This window comes from Galeopterus variegatus, unplaced genomic scaffold, assembly GCF_000696425.1.
Source record: "Galeopterus variegatus unplaced genomic scaffold, G_variegatus-3.0.2 Scaffold18, whole genome shotgun sequence".
Lineage (NCBI taxonomy): Eukaryota > Metazoa > Chordata > Mammalia > Dermoptera > Cynocephalidae > Galeopterus > Galeopterus variegatus.
In genome coordinates, this window is record NW_007726129.1 from 1445730 (window position 1) to 1458681 (window position 12952).

Consider the following 12952-nt stretch of genomic DNA (forward strand, 5'->3'; position numbering starts at 1 on the left):
GCGCCTGCGTCGGCGCTGCCGGGGCCGCGGGTGCTGATAAGGGAAGGGACGGGTGGGGGGGCCGGCCGGGCGGAGAGTGGAGGGCGGGGGAGGAAAGGTGAGGGGAGGGGTTGGCGCAGGGCAGCATGGGAGGCGGCCCCGGGCGCCAACTTTCAAAAGCAGGCGCGATGGCGTCATGGGAAGCGCCGTGAGTCGCGTCGTCACGCCGCACGCGCCCTCCCGCGCCCTCGCCCGGTCGCGCGTGGGTTCTGCGGGTGCCGCGCCCTCCGTGCTCCCGCTGGGTGGGGCTTCCTGGGCGGAGGCTGCCGCCTCTGGGCGGTCCCGGATCCCGACCCGCCTGACCTGGTTGCCTAGCCGCTGTCTTCGGCCCCGGAACACGTAAAGGGTTTGGAGGAGTTGGGGGTGGTTGGAGGAAGCGCGCGCGGGGCCGGGCAGTGGGGCTGAGGCGGCTCCTGGGCCCGGCCCCGCCCAGTCTCCGCCTCGGCCCGTCCCGACCCGCCTTCCGAACGGCGCACCGCGGCCCGCTACCGAACAAGGCCTGGTCGGTGCCCGTGTGCTCCCAGATCTTCAGACACAGTCCAGCGTCCGAGAGCAACGGCAAGAAGGGCTGTCCTTGCCTAGCAGCTTTTGGTGCTCTCTCCGCCCTAGAAGAGAGCCTCCTAAAACCGGGAGCGAGAGAAGAGGGCGAGAGCCTCCTTTTGCTGTCTCCGGGCCACCTCAGCCCGGACAAGCCGTGGAAGACCAGACTTGATGCTTTTACACGAACCACAGCAGTCGTCTTTTGCCGAAAGGACTTTATTTTATTTTCACTTATTTATTTATTTTGGCGGCTGGCGGGTAAGGGGATCCGAACCCTTGACCTTCGTGGTGGTAGCACCACGTTCTACCCAGTTTTGCCCGAGAGCTAAGTTCCCTGTGGGCGGAGTCCTTTAGCTCCTCCCCCTTCCCGGGAGGCGCCTGCGGACCCCACCCAACCGCTGTAAAGTTGACCGAGGACCGACTGAGAGGTGTTCTGGTGGCTCTGGGAGGAGAGCCTTTTGGTACCTATGGGAATATGACTCAGAAGTGTATTCCCAACTCCCTTACCTAAGATATCACAGATAACAAACGGAGCCAGCGTCGAGGGAGCAGCTTCTGCTCCATCCGGCTGATCGTTCTGTTATGAGAATGCTGGACTAATATTGACAGTTACTCGGTATTTTTTCCCAAATGAATCAGGAATTTGGATTTTTTCCACAGGCCGGCCCTTGTCTTTAATAGTAAGCTATAAGAAACATCTTTTATGGCTTTAATGTGGACAAATATAAGGCAGTGTACGAGGGGGTCTTCAAAAGTTCATGGAAAGATTTGTATTATCTTTTTTTTCCAGCTGGACGGCACAGGGATTGAACCCTGAACCTCATTGTTATCAGCTCCACACACTAACCAACTGAGCTAACCAGCCAGCCTGCTGTATTATCTTTTAATTCCATTTTTCCACGAGCTTTTTGAAGTACCCTCATTTAGAGGGAAAATACCTCAACTGTATTTTAAATTATATTTACAACTACACTTATATGAACTGTATTTACAACTATGTGACTGTTACCCCTGCGGCATCAGTTAGAAGCAAGAAATAGGGTCCATGTAGCCTTGGAGCCGGCTTTCTGAAGACAAGGACCCTATGTTCAACTCTGACACAGGGCTGAGAAAATGCTGAGGATCACTGGGAGGAAACAGAAGGAAATGTTTTCTTCTTAAAGGAAATCGTGATGTGTCTTCATGGAATCAGCTCCAAAGACCAAAGAACAGAAAGCCAAACCATAAAGGATAAGATGTTTCATTCTGGAAAGAAACAAGCTGAGAGGTAATAGTAATATAATGAGAGCCTGTGAGACAATTGGGATGATAAAACAAAGGACAGGTTTGTTCCCTGAAGTACTAACCCAGTCTATCCCACCTGTGGGAACTGGGGGCCTACTCTGATTTATAAAGGATAGTTTTACTCTTTTTTTTTTCTTTCAGCAGCTGGCCAGTACAGGGATCTGAACCCTTGACCTTTGTGTTACAAGTTTGTGCTCTAACTGAGCCAACCGGCCATACGCCTATGAAGGGTAGTTTTAGGTCATTTTCCCAAGAAGTGGTAGAGGCCTCAAATATACATAGGTTGTTGTGCAAGGGAGATAGGTGATTACAGTGGTATCACCTTTTTTTTTAAACAAAACAAGATATTTGGTCCATCAGATCCTGAGTCTGGAAACCACCCATGAAGAATTGTATCATACAGGGAGGGGACTGACAGTTGATGAAATAGTTTCTGTGTCAGAAGAGCTGGCCATATTTACAGGGTTAAAAATATTCACAGCTCAGAGTAAAAGGCCCAGAGGAGACGGGAATGTTTCTCTAGGTGTAAGAACCTCCTAAGGGATGTGAGGGCTGTGGGCTGGCTGGCCTCCCCTGCCTAGGACTGCAGGGCAGTGAGTGCCAGAGGGGACCCAGGAAGCTGGGCTCAGATGTCCATTGGGCAGACAAGGGCTCTGGCCTCAATGAACAGCTGGGGGTTGCTGGGCAGGCAGGCGGCTCAGCTCCCTGGACTTCTAGGTAGGGGGAGAGCCTGTGCCCTGTGTGTGCCTGTGATAAGGTAGGGATCCCTCTCCGTGGCAGGGCCAAGGCCCTGAGACAGGGCTAGCCAAGGACTCTACTGGACCTAGCCCACTGGGCAGCATTGGGTGGTGCTGAGGACAAGCCCCACCACAGGCAGCTGAGCGGGTGCCTGGCTTCCCACCTGCCGCCCCTGTCCTGACTTGGACCTGGCAGGTGCCTTGGGAATTGTATAGTGTCACTGGGGGGGGGGGGGCAGCTGCATGGTGACTCCTCCAGCCCCTAGCGCGGGTCCATGGCCGTCAGGCACCTGCCTCCAGGGACACACGGTTCAGATGCCAGGGCTCTAGAGCCTGTGTGGGCCCGAGGGGCCCCCACTTGCCTTGTGCCAGGGAGCTGGGCTCTGGGGCAAACTGAGGAGAAAAAATTCTGATCTCCTGCCCCACAAAGGGCTGGTCCCTGATATCACTGCAGGGTCTTGGCCTGTGACCCCCCCCCAGATTTGGTTTTGTGAACAGAGCTCCTGGCTACCTTACCCTGGCAGGAGACCCCATGCCCACAGGGAAGGGGCAGCCCTGCCATGGTCCCACCCATCAAAAGCTGTCCCTAAGGCTGGCAGGTCAGAGGGACTGGTACAGCCCATCCAGGTTGAGATGTTCAGCTTGGTGGCCAGGAGGCCTGGCCAGGTGGACAGTGGGTGCTCAGGGTAGGGGCAGCCCTCTCATTTTTCTAGAAGGTAAGTGAGGTTTGTAGTCCACAAGGGTGTTCAGGGTATTATCAGCAGAAGGCTGCTCAGCGTATCAGATGACATTGGTAAAGTCACCGTATTTCGGAATCTGGCCCTCTGACCCACAGGCAGGACCAGAAACCCAAAGTGGTTTGTACCTTGAGAACAGATTCCTTCCTCAGGGACTCCTCAGGTACTTAGGAGCTTGATGGATAAGCAGAATGCTCCTTTACAAACTGGCAAGTGCATCAGTGTCCTTGTGCTGGGAAAGGCATCTTATTTTCCTATAGGAGAGTGTCCTGGGAAGCCAAATTACTGGAAAGCTTTGATGAGTTGTTAATTAGATTAAGAGATGTTAGTTATATAACTTAAATGTTTATTATCACACTCTCTGGATTCTGGAGTCAGATTGTCCTGAATTCAGGTCTTGTCTTGATTTCTTTGCTGTGTGATCTCAGGTGAATTAGTAACTACTACAGTTTTCTCATCTGTAAGATGGGGTGATAATTGTAGTTGACACAATGGTAAGAATAAAAAGAGAAAATGCAAGTAAAGCTTTTGGTATAGTTCTAAATACCAGTAATCATACAATAAATGTTAACTATTATTATTTCTTTTATTTTTATGCTTCCTACTACCTACCCTCCCAACTATACCTTCTAATGAACATAATCTTTCTAGGTTCATTAATAGAATCAGTTAGGTTACTGACTAGGTTTTTCCTGGCCTGGTAGCAATTTCTGGGAGAAGGCATACTTTGTGCTGTGCTTCTTAGGAGAATAATTCTATTTCTAAGGTCTTCCTTAGCTTCAATTGTTGCCCCATGTAAAGCTTCCAATAATTGTGAATAATTGTGATGTGGGTTTTTTGTTTGTTTGTTTTTTCAGCCCTTTAAGCAAGAGAATCAACAAATGAAAGGAACGTGTGTTGATTTTCTAAGTAACAGTGGGCAGGGGCGAAGGGACAGATTAGAATAGTTGAACTAAGTGAACTAAGTAGAGGGTGGAAAAAAGTGGAGACAGTTATTTGAGAAATTTTATTGAGAAGAGCAGCAGAAAACTATAACTAGGAGAATATGGGGTCAGGAAAGATTACATTTGGTTTGCTATCTTTTACTTTTGTATCTTTTTTGTATTTTTAAAAGAGAGATGTAGGGACCAGCCCATGGCTCACTCGGGAGAGTGTGGTGCTGATAACACCAAGGCCAAAGGTTTGGATCCCATACAGGGATGGCCGCTTAGCTCACTGGGTGAGCGTGGTGCTGACAACACCAAGTCAAGGGTTAAGATCCCCTTACCGGTCATCTTTAAAAAAAAGGAACAGTGGGCAAGAGCCTTCCTGCCCATGTTGAACTAGGTCCTAAAGTTACACCTAAACAACTCCTATTGCCCCTGTACCTATTGAGGACATGTGTGGGACATGATCCAGTTCAGCAAATATTTATCGAGTACCTGCTGTGTGTAGCTCCCTGTTCTAGGCACTGGAGATTCAAAGATGATTCAAGATGTTTCCTGCCCTTGAACTCAGAGTTTAACTAGTAAAACTGGTTAAAAACACACACACATGCCACCCCCCTCCCCCATTAATGCAATAGTTGTTAAAATAGGAAGAAATGAGCTCACAGATAAAGGAGCAAATCATTCTCTAGGCATCTAGGAGTATCTCATTTCAGCTGAGTCTAAAGGATTAACAAGGCGTAAACAAGCGAGGCAAAGGTATGTAAGGTGAAGAGCCATGATCAAGAGCACAGAAGTGCGTGAGTGTTTGGGGGACAGCAAATCATCTCACACCATTGGACTAGGGTGTAAACACTGATTGGAAAGCTTTCAGTGTCTACCAAAATCATGCCAAGCCAACCACTTTCTCCTAACATTTTAAAGACTTGCCCATACCACAGGAATTTTTTCTCTTATTAATGTCTGCTTTCTTCAGACTCCTGTTAAAGTTGTATTTATTTTTTACCTCTCAGCTCAAGTGACTGCTCTCTAAAGTCTAAAGGACTTTACCTAGACCTATGTCACACTCTTAGGAAGTAGGTTAATTTTGTTCCCTGTGATTTTACCTGCATTTTCCAAGCATGCATTGATCATCCTTTAATAATCCGTGTCATCTGTACATTTTTCACTTTATAAAACACTTTCATGTCTGCCTTTTCAAGTGATATAGCTCTATTTGGTGAGTTTTGTTCTAAATTCAAGAAACGAAGTGACTTGCTCAGTGTCATCCAGCAACTTGTTGGCAAAACCAGAATGAGCACTTAGGTCTTCCAGCCCCTCCCCCTTTCTGTTCTTTCATTGGCTGCTCAGAGCTCCTCACTCTCAGTTAACATTTCTGTTTTTATAGGAATCCCCTGAAAATGTTGCTTTAGCTCTGAGGCTGCCTTGGAACGGGAAGGGAGGTGTATCATGTGGGTTCTGGGCCTCTCCCACTAAATTTTATGTGATTTGTTTAGGGGGAAGAAATATTTTTGTCCCTAAAATAATTTGAACACTACTGCCTTCACCCAAAGGAACAGCATTAGTGGTGGAAATTTCAGGCACTTGGGCAGGCAGATAGCAGGGGTATTTGAGGTGATGACGTTCATCTATGAGTCTGTCCTTAATAATTCCTCAGGACCCAGGTTTATCTTCAAGGCTAGAGAACACCAGAGATAGGTGATGTTCCTAGCTCTTGATGGCCTTACATTTTGTCTCATATTGGTGTGAAGAGACCAGACTGAGCCTCATGAGCATTAGTAGGTAAAAGTCAACGATGAGAAGGCAAGTGTAAAAATATAGGCTACAGGTGTGGGAGGAGCAGAACAGTTACTGGACATCACAGTAGTCATATGAAACTTCACAGTAAAGCAAGGATGACTCCCAAGCGTCTGCCCATAGACTTTTCTTCTTGCTGCAGACCTACATATCCAGCTTCTTTCTGGACACTTCCTCTTGGATGGTTCCCAGGCCACCCTTACCAGCTACCATAGTTTAAACATCGCCACAGGGCTGGCTGGTTAGCTGAGTTGGGTAGAGAGTGGTTTTATAACACCAAGGTCAGGGGTTCAGATCCCTGTACTGGCCAGCCACCAAAAAAACAAACTAATGACAACAATGAAAGAAAAAAATGGTGCCTCAAAACTTGTATTGAAACTTAATCCCCATTGTAACAATATGAAGAGAGTGGGAAACTCACTTATGGTATTTGAAAGGTGGGGCAGTTGAGAGGTGATTGGATCGTGAGTGATTAATCCATTCATGGATGAATGGGTTAATGGATAAATGGGTTATCATAGGAATGGCTCTGGTGGTTTTTTTTTTTTTTCCAGATGACTGGTAAGGGGATCTTAACCCTTGGCTTGGTGTTGTCAGTACCACCCTCAGCCAGTGAGTGAACTGGCTGTCCCTATATGGGATCTGAACCCATGGCCTTGGTGTTATCAGCACCACACACTCCCGAGTGAGCCACAGTCCTGTCCCACTGGTGGCTTTAATAGGAGAACAAGTGAGTATGTTAACACGCTCTGCCCTCTTGATGTGTGATAGCCTGCATTGCCACAGGACTCTGAAGAGAGTCCTCACCAGGAAGAAGGCCCTTACCCCTGAACCTTGAACTTCCTAGCCTCTAGAACTATATGAAATACATTTCATTTCTTTATAAATTTCCCAGTTACAGGTATTTAGTTATAAGTGAGCAACAGAAAACTAATATGCCAGCCTTGTCACTCTCCTCAACTTTTTTCTCTAAGGCTTCCCCTTCAGTGAAAGGTATCATCTATACATCACCCAGGCCAGAAACCTGGGCTTCATTCTCTCACCTCCTCCATCCTGTCAGTCTCCGAATTCTGTCCATTCTGCCTTTGGAACATCTCTTCACTCTTGCCTTCTCTCCATGCCCACTGCTCCCACTCTGGCCCAGGCCACTGTCACTTCTCCTGATGACAGTTGGGGGCTCCTCACTGCTTCCTTCTTCCCTCCACACAACTACTGGAGTGACCTTGCCAAAGCAAAGATGTGATCATAAAATTCACCTGTTTCAGGCCCGTGGATAGTTCCCCAATATCCTGGGGGTAAATTCCAAACTCCTCAGCTACTCCAAAAGGCCCTCCATGACCAAGCCTCTGCTAACCTCTTCAGCCTCATTTCTAACTGCCGCCTCTGGCCCCTATGGATTCAGCTGGCTTGCCCCCTCCACCAGTCTGCCCTCAGCCCTTCCTCTGTTGTCCTTTGCTCAGGCTTCTGTTCCATTCCTTCACTCAGACCCTAGAGGTTAAAGTGCATTCTAAAGAGCTGTGCCCCATGGGAGACTATGAGGAGTGTTTTGAGTTTCCAGGTTCTTTCTGCATTGAACATATGGTACTTTCACACTCAAAATGTTTTCATGTTGCTTTTTTGTTTTGTTTTTTTGGCAGCTGGCCGGTATGGGGATCCGAACCCTTGACCTTGGTGTTATAACACCACGCTCTAACCAACTTAGCTAACCAGACAGCCTCAGGTTGCTTTTCATATAAGACCAGGACATCAGTTGAGGAGTTGGATATAGGGAGCCCAGAGCCAGGGATCGGGTTTACAGGTATTCAGCAAAAGATATTTCTTATTTATTTAATTTTTTTTTTTGAGACCGGCCGCACCGCGCTCAGCCAGTGAGCGCTGTGAGCGCACTGGTCATCCCTATATAGGATCCAAACCCGCGGTGGGAGCGCTGCTGCGCTCCCAGTGCCGCACTCTCCCAAGTGCGCCACGGGCTCGGCCCTAAAAGATATTTCTTAACTGCTTACTGTGTATCTGCCCTGGGTGCTGGGGATAGTAAAGGCAGATAGCCTGATCAAATAGAGAATTGCCTAGCCCACGCCATACCTGCTGAATTTGAATCTCCAAGGACGTTCTCAAGTGAATCTTAAAACTGGGTATGTTGGAAAGACTTAACCTGATTTCATTTATAAGAAATATCCAGAATAGGCAAATCTATAGAGACATAAAGTAGATCAGTGGTTTCCTAAGGCTGGGGTGGGGAGGAATGCAGGGGCCTGGGGATGATAGCTAAGGGGTGCAGAGTTTCTTTATAGGATGATGAAAATATTTTAAAATTGTGGTGACAGTTGCACAACTCTGTAAATATACTAAAAGTGTACATTGAATTGTACACTTTAAACGGTTGCATGGTATATGGACTAAATCTCAACAAAACTATTTTAAAAAATATTTGGACCAAGTTCCACAGGGAAGGCACGCACCCATTGTCTTCTCTAGACCTGGATAGTGCCTGTCACCTAGTAGAATAGTCAGCAGAAACTTGTGGATGCCTTTTCCAGAGGATACGAAGTAAATAAGCCATTGCAGTGGGGTGTGGTTAGTATTATATTAGAGTGAGTGCAGGTTCCTGTAACCAGAGCAAGTGGAGATACAACTTTCAAAGGAAATTTGTGATGTCTAGATTGAAGCCTGTCAGGTTGAGCAGGCATGGTGAAGGTAACGGGAAGGTGGCAATAGTGTACCACAGAGCAAGTGGTACCAAGCCCAGGGGTGAATGAGCCCTGCAAGTAGTCCAGTTGAGGCTCCAGTGCAGAGGGAGAAGATAGGTGGCAGAAATGAGGTCAGAAAAGGGAACAGGCTCAAAGGGCTTTGCGAGCCAGTTTGGGTTTTTTGGTTTAAGTTTTAGAAATCGTCCTGACTACATCATGGAGAAAGGACCGAAGAGGGGCAACATCAGAGGCAGAAAGCCTGTGAAAGGCAGTTTTAGTGTCTAGGTGAGAGGTCAGCAGGTCCTGAACCTGAGTCATGCCAATGGAGATAAACAGAAGTAAACAGAGTTTAGAAATATTTAGGGCCAGCCTGTGGCTCACTTGGGAGAGTGTGGTGCTGATAATACGAAGGCCACGGGTTCGGATCCCTATATAGGGATGGCCGGTTAGCTCACTTGGGAGAATGTGGTGCTGACAACACCAAGTCAAGGGTTAAGATCCCCTTACTGGTCATCTTTAAAAAAAAAAAAGAAAAGAAATATTTAGAGCATTTAATTGAGAAGATTCTGCTGGCTGGAATGGGGGGACAGAGGAAAGAGTCAAGGATGAGGCCCAGTTGTATGGGTTGGGTACCTGAGTAGCTGGTAATCCCCAAGGGCCCTGTAGAAGAAACAGATTTTGAGAAGATGTTGAATTTTTTTGTTTGTTTTTGCGGCTGGCTGGTACAGGGATCTGAACCCTTGGTAAGATATTGAATTTGATTTTGAGCATGTTGAGTTTGAAATGCCCCAGATGTTCAAAAGAAAGTGTCCAGTCAGCAGTTAGGTGTCAGGGTCTGGAAGTGAGGTGAGAGCCATGTGAACCATTGGCATACAGCCACAGCATGTAGATGGAAGCCAGAGGAATGGATGAGGTGGTTCAGAGAGTGTGTTTCGAGAGAAGGAAAGGGCCTAGAATGGAACCCTGTAGGGTGACATTTAAGAGGATGCCTGAGGAAGAAGAGGAAAAGGTTACTGTAAGGAAATTCAGAGGAGACAGTTACAAACATAAGTGTTAGCTCTAGCAATTCAGCTGCTTATTCTAAGTCAGTGTTTACTGCATGTCTGTATGCCTTGGGCATATTCAGAGACAGGTAAGACTTGACCCTTGACATCAAACATAGACTAGTGGCCATCACCTGATTGCAATCTTCTGAAACAAGAGGCCCATTTCTCGCAGGCCAATGAGGGTCTTATTTTCTAAATGATAGATTGTGCTTCCTTAGCAGTACATATGAGGCACTGGAGTCCTTCCCAGCCCACCCTTCTGTATTACCTAGGCTCAGAAGAGCCAGGCCCAGCAGCCAAGCCTTCTGTCTATGGGGGATGGATGGCCTGAATAGGATACTCCAGGTCTGTCTGGGGGGATGGAGGGAAAAGAGAGCATGTCATATGCCTGGGGTTCAGCAAATTGTACCCACACACCAGGCACAGAAACACACAAGGAAGGCACCCCCGCTCTGTGGGCGAGACAAAGAAGCAGTCCTCTTCCCACATGCCAGCCCATCTGCTTCTTTGCCTTCACAAACATGCCATTTTTTCTTCTTTTTTTGGTTTTCTGCAGCTTTGAATACATGAGGAAGAAGAGTGGGAGACAGGAGGAAAGGTAAGGTTGGAAGAGGGCAAGAGGAAAGGGGAGGAGACTGGGGAGGCTCCAGCAACCATCAACACAATAAATTGTATCCTGGACCACCTCAGCCTAGCCCCTTTTTTATAATGCGCGCATATCAGTTTTCTCTGAGCAGATCCCAAAGACGATGGCCAAGGTATGGCTGTGGCTTCGATGGGCTTAATTGATGGAGCACTTCTCAGTGTGTCACAGGCCTCAGAGAGCTCACTTCCATCTGTCCCCTCACAGGCTGGCACAGGCTTTCCCTTCCCTCGTATCTCTGACTCCTGATGGTATTCTCAACTTCCCATCACCTGGGCCAGTAGGCTCCCAACTATCCTGAGTCCAAGGCAGCAGGAATGAATGCCCTCTCCACCACAGATCTTCATGACAGTAGGGCAGGAGGTGGTGGGAATGTGGTGGGTCAAGTTAGCCCTGTGTGAAGACCCGTGGGAGGCATCTGGGAAGTGAAGGGGGGGGTTACAGGTGGGTGGACAAGGGTTCTCTACCCTCCAGCATCTCGCAGATGAGGGACTGGGCCTGGGTATACGAGGCCATCCAGCTTGACTTCAAGTCACTGACGGAGAGAGGTCAAGTGGCTGTCCTGGGTTGAGCCATGCTGCTCTGATATGTAGCATGGCTCTGATATGTATAAGTAGGCTTGATGGGCAAAGACCTGAGGGTCTATGACCTTTTTGTCCTGGCCTTGACAGTTCTCCACCTGGCTGTGCTCACAGTGCTCTAATTCTAGGTCCTGCCCATGCTGACCCTCACACCTGCCCTCGGCTAGAGCTGAATACCAGGCTTTGGCCTCAGGACCTTCCTTGTAGAGGACAGAGAGTCAGGGGTCCTATCCCTTCCCAGCATTGGAGAGCAGGGATTTTCAGTGACAGCCCAGTAGACCCCTGGCTGGGATGATGACATTTTTCCATCACCCATTTCTTGCCCATGCCCTACCCTCTCCTGTGGTTCAGCTTTGAACTTGTGCTGGCCCAGTCACCCCCTCTGCACTTTCCCAGGACCTGGTCAGCCAGTGTTCACTTCCTCTTTCCCCACCACACAGGCTACACTTTTGATACAAGTGGATAGCCCTGCCCTACCAGTGAGCCTCAGGCCTGGGGGGCTCCTAGGGTTGGTTCTGGGACTGCAGCCCTCCTGCAGGGGCCCATGGAGCAGGCTCAAGCTGTGGCCAGCTCTGAGTGCTGGCTTGGTGTCTACAACTTGTTTGCCTTCTCTGCCCCATGCCACCCCAGCCGACCCCCCAAAAACCTGAGCTGCACCGTCCTGCCCATGCCATCCTTCATAGTTACAGAGGGAGCACAGAGCTGTGCCAGTATGCTGAGGGCCGTCTGCCACCCCCACCCGTCTGGAATGGGCCACCTGCATCTACACACAGGTGTTTCCTGTGCTCCTTCCTGTTGCCGTTTTTTCTGCTCAGCTTGGCTTCCCCAGCAAGTGGTTAAGGCCCCAACCAAACCTCTTCATACACAGCTCTAGAACACTGGGGTGCAGGGCTCCCCAGGGATCTGGGTCACACTCCAGGGGACTTTTGACATCTCATTGGCTCTTCCTGAGTGTGGGCACACACGGTCCTCAACCTGATACCTCTGCGTACACGCTGTCACGCTGCTGTGCTACCACCTCAGGCACTGGAACACCAGATTCAGGGAGTGGGGAAGGCACTACCCATTCACTGTCCCCTTCACCCTGGTTAATGGAAGTTCTGGAGAAGAGAAAGGTGGAGGTCTGTTTTTCTAGCTGTGGGTATAGGTCTCCCTCAGGCCCTCCTGAAAACAGGGCTGCCATCCTCAAGTCCCAACTCATCCTCAAGTTCCTCATGTAGGACTCTCAACCTTCTGCGGTTAATATGTGCCAGGCAGCTCTGGGGGGAGATGAGGCCTCTCCTAGGAACCCTACTTTCTAAAGTAGCATGGGTCTGCTGGCTGTCAGGGGCCACAGGGTTTAGCCAAGTTTGTTATTACAGAGAGGGAGGTGGGTTGGGGAGGGAAGGACTTGCTCTCTTAAGTCACAGGGCAGCATCCGGGTCTCCTGCCTCCCAGGCCCCAGCTCTTCCCTTCTGTAAGCATTTCCTCTCCCTTGCTACCAACCCTCAGTGGGCTCCTTCAGCCACCTCTGTAGGAAGCTGCCTGGGCTGAGGGGAAGGCCTAGAAGCCAGGCATCCACTGACACAGTTCTGCTGCCCCCTGGTGGCCAGAAGCTCCAGCCACACCATGCCTTCTTTTCCTGATGGCTTCCTCTTTGTTTCCTAGCCACAGCCGGTCCCAGGACTGACACCCTGAGGGCTTTCTCTGGGCAGACTTCACAGATGCCGCACCCTGGGCCCGGAGTTCCCAGGCTCAGGGAGGGCCCAGCCTGCAGGTGGAAACTTCTCAGCAACACCCCGCCACCCTCTTCCCCTGCTCTCTCCTGCAAGCCCAGTTCCAGCTTCTGGACCTTCTTCCACCCGGATTTCCAGGGCAAATGCACATGCTGTTGTCAATTGGACACACCAGTGTCAGGAAGATTTTGGAGCAGAGGGTCAGGAGTGCACCAGCCCA

General features: G+C 49.3%; 1 long non-coding RNA gene across 1 annotated transcript; it reads left to right on the forward strand.

Moving 5' to 3' along the window:
• The first annotated feature begins 1481 nt into the window (after window positions 1–1481).
• On the forward strand, window positions 1482–10482 carry LOC103586356. Its single transcript, XR_550142.1, has 2 exons — window positions 1482–1846; window positions 10350–10482. It is a non-coding gene; the product is annotated as an uncharacterized LOC103586356 (long non-coding RNA).
• The last annotated feature ends 2470 nt before the right edge of the window (window positions 10483–12952 follow it).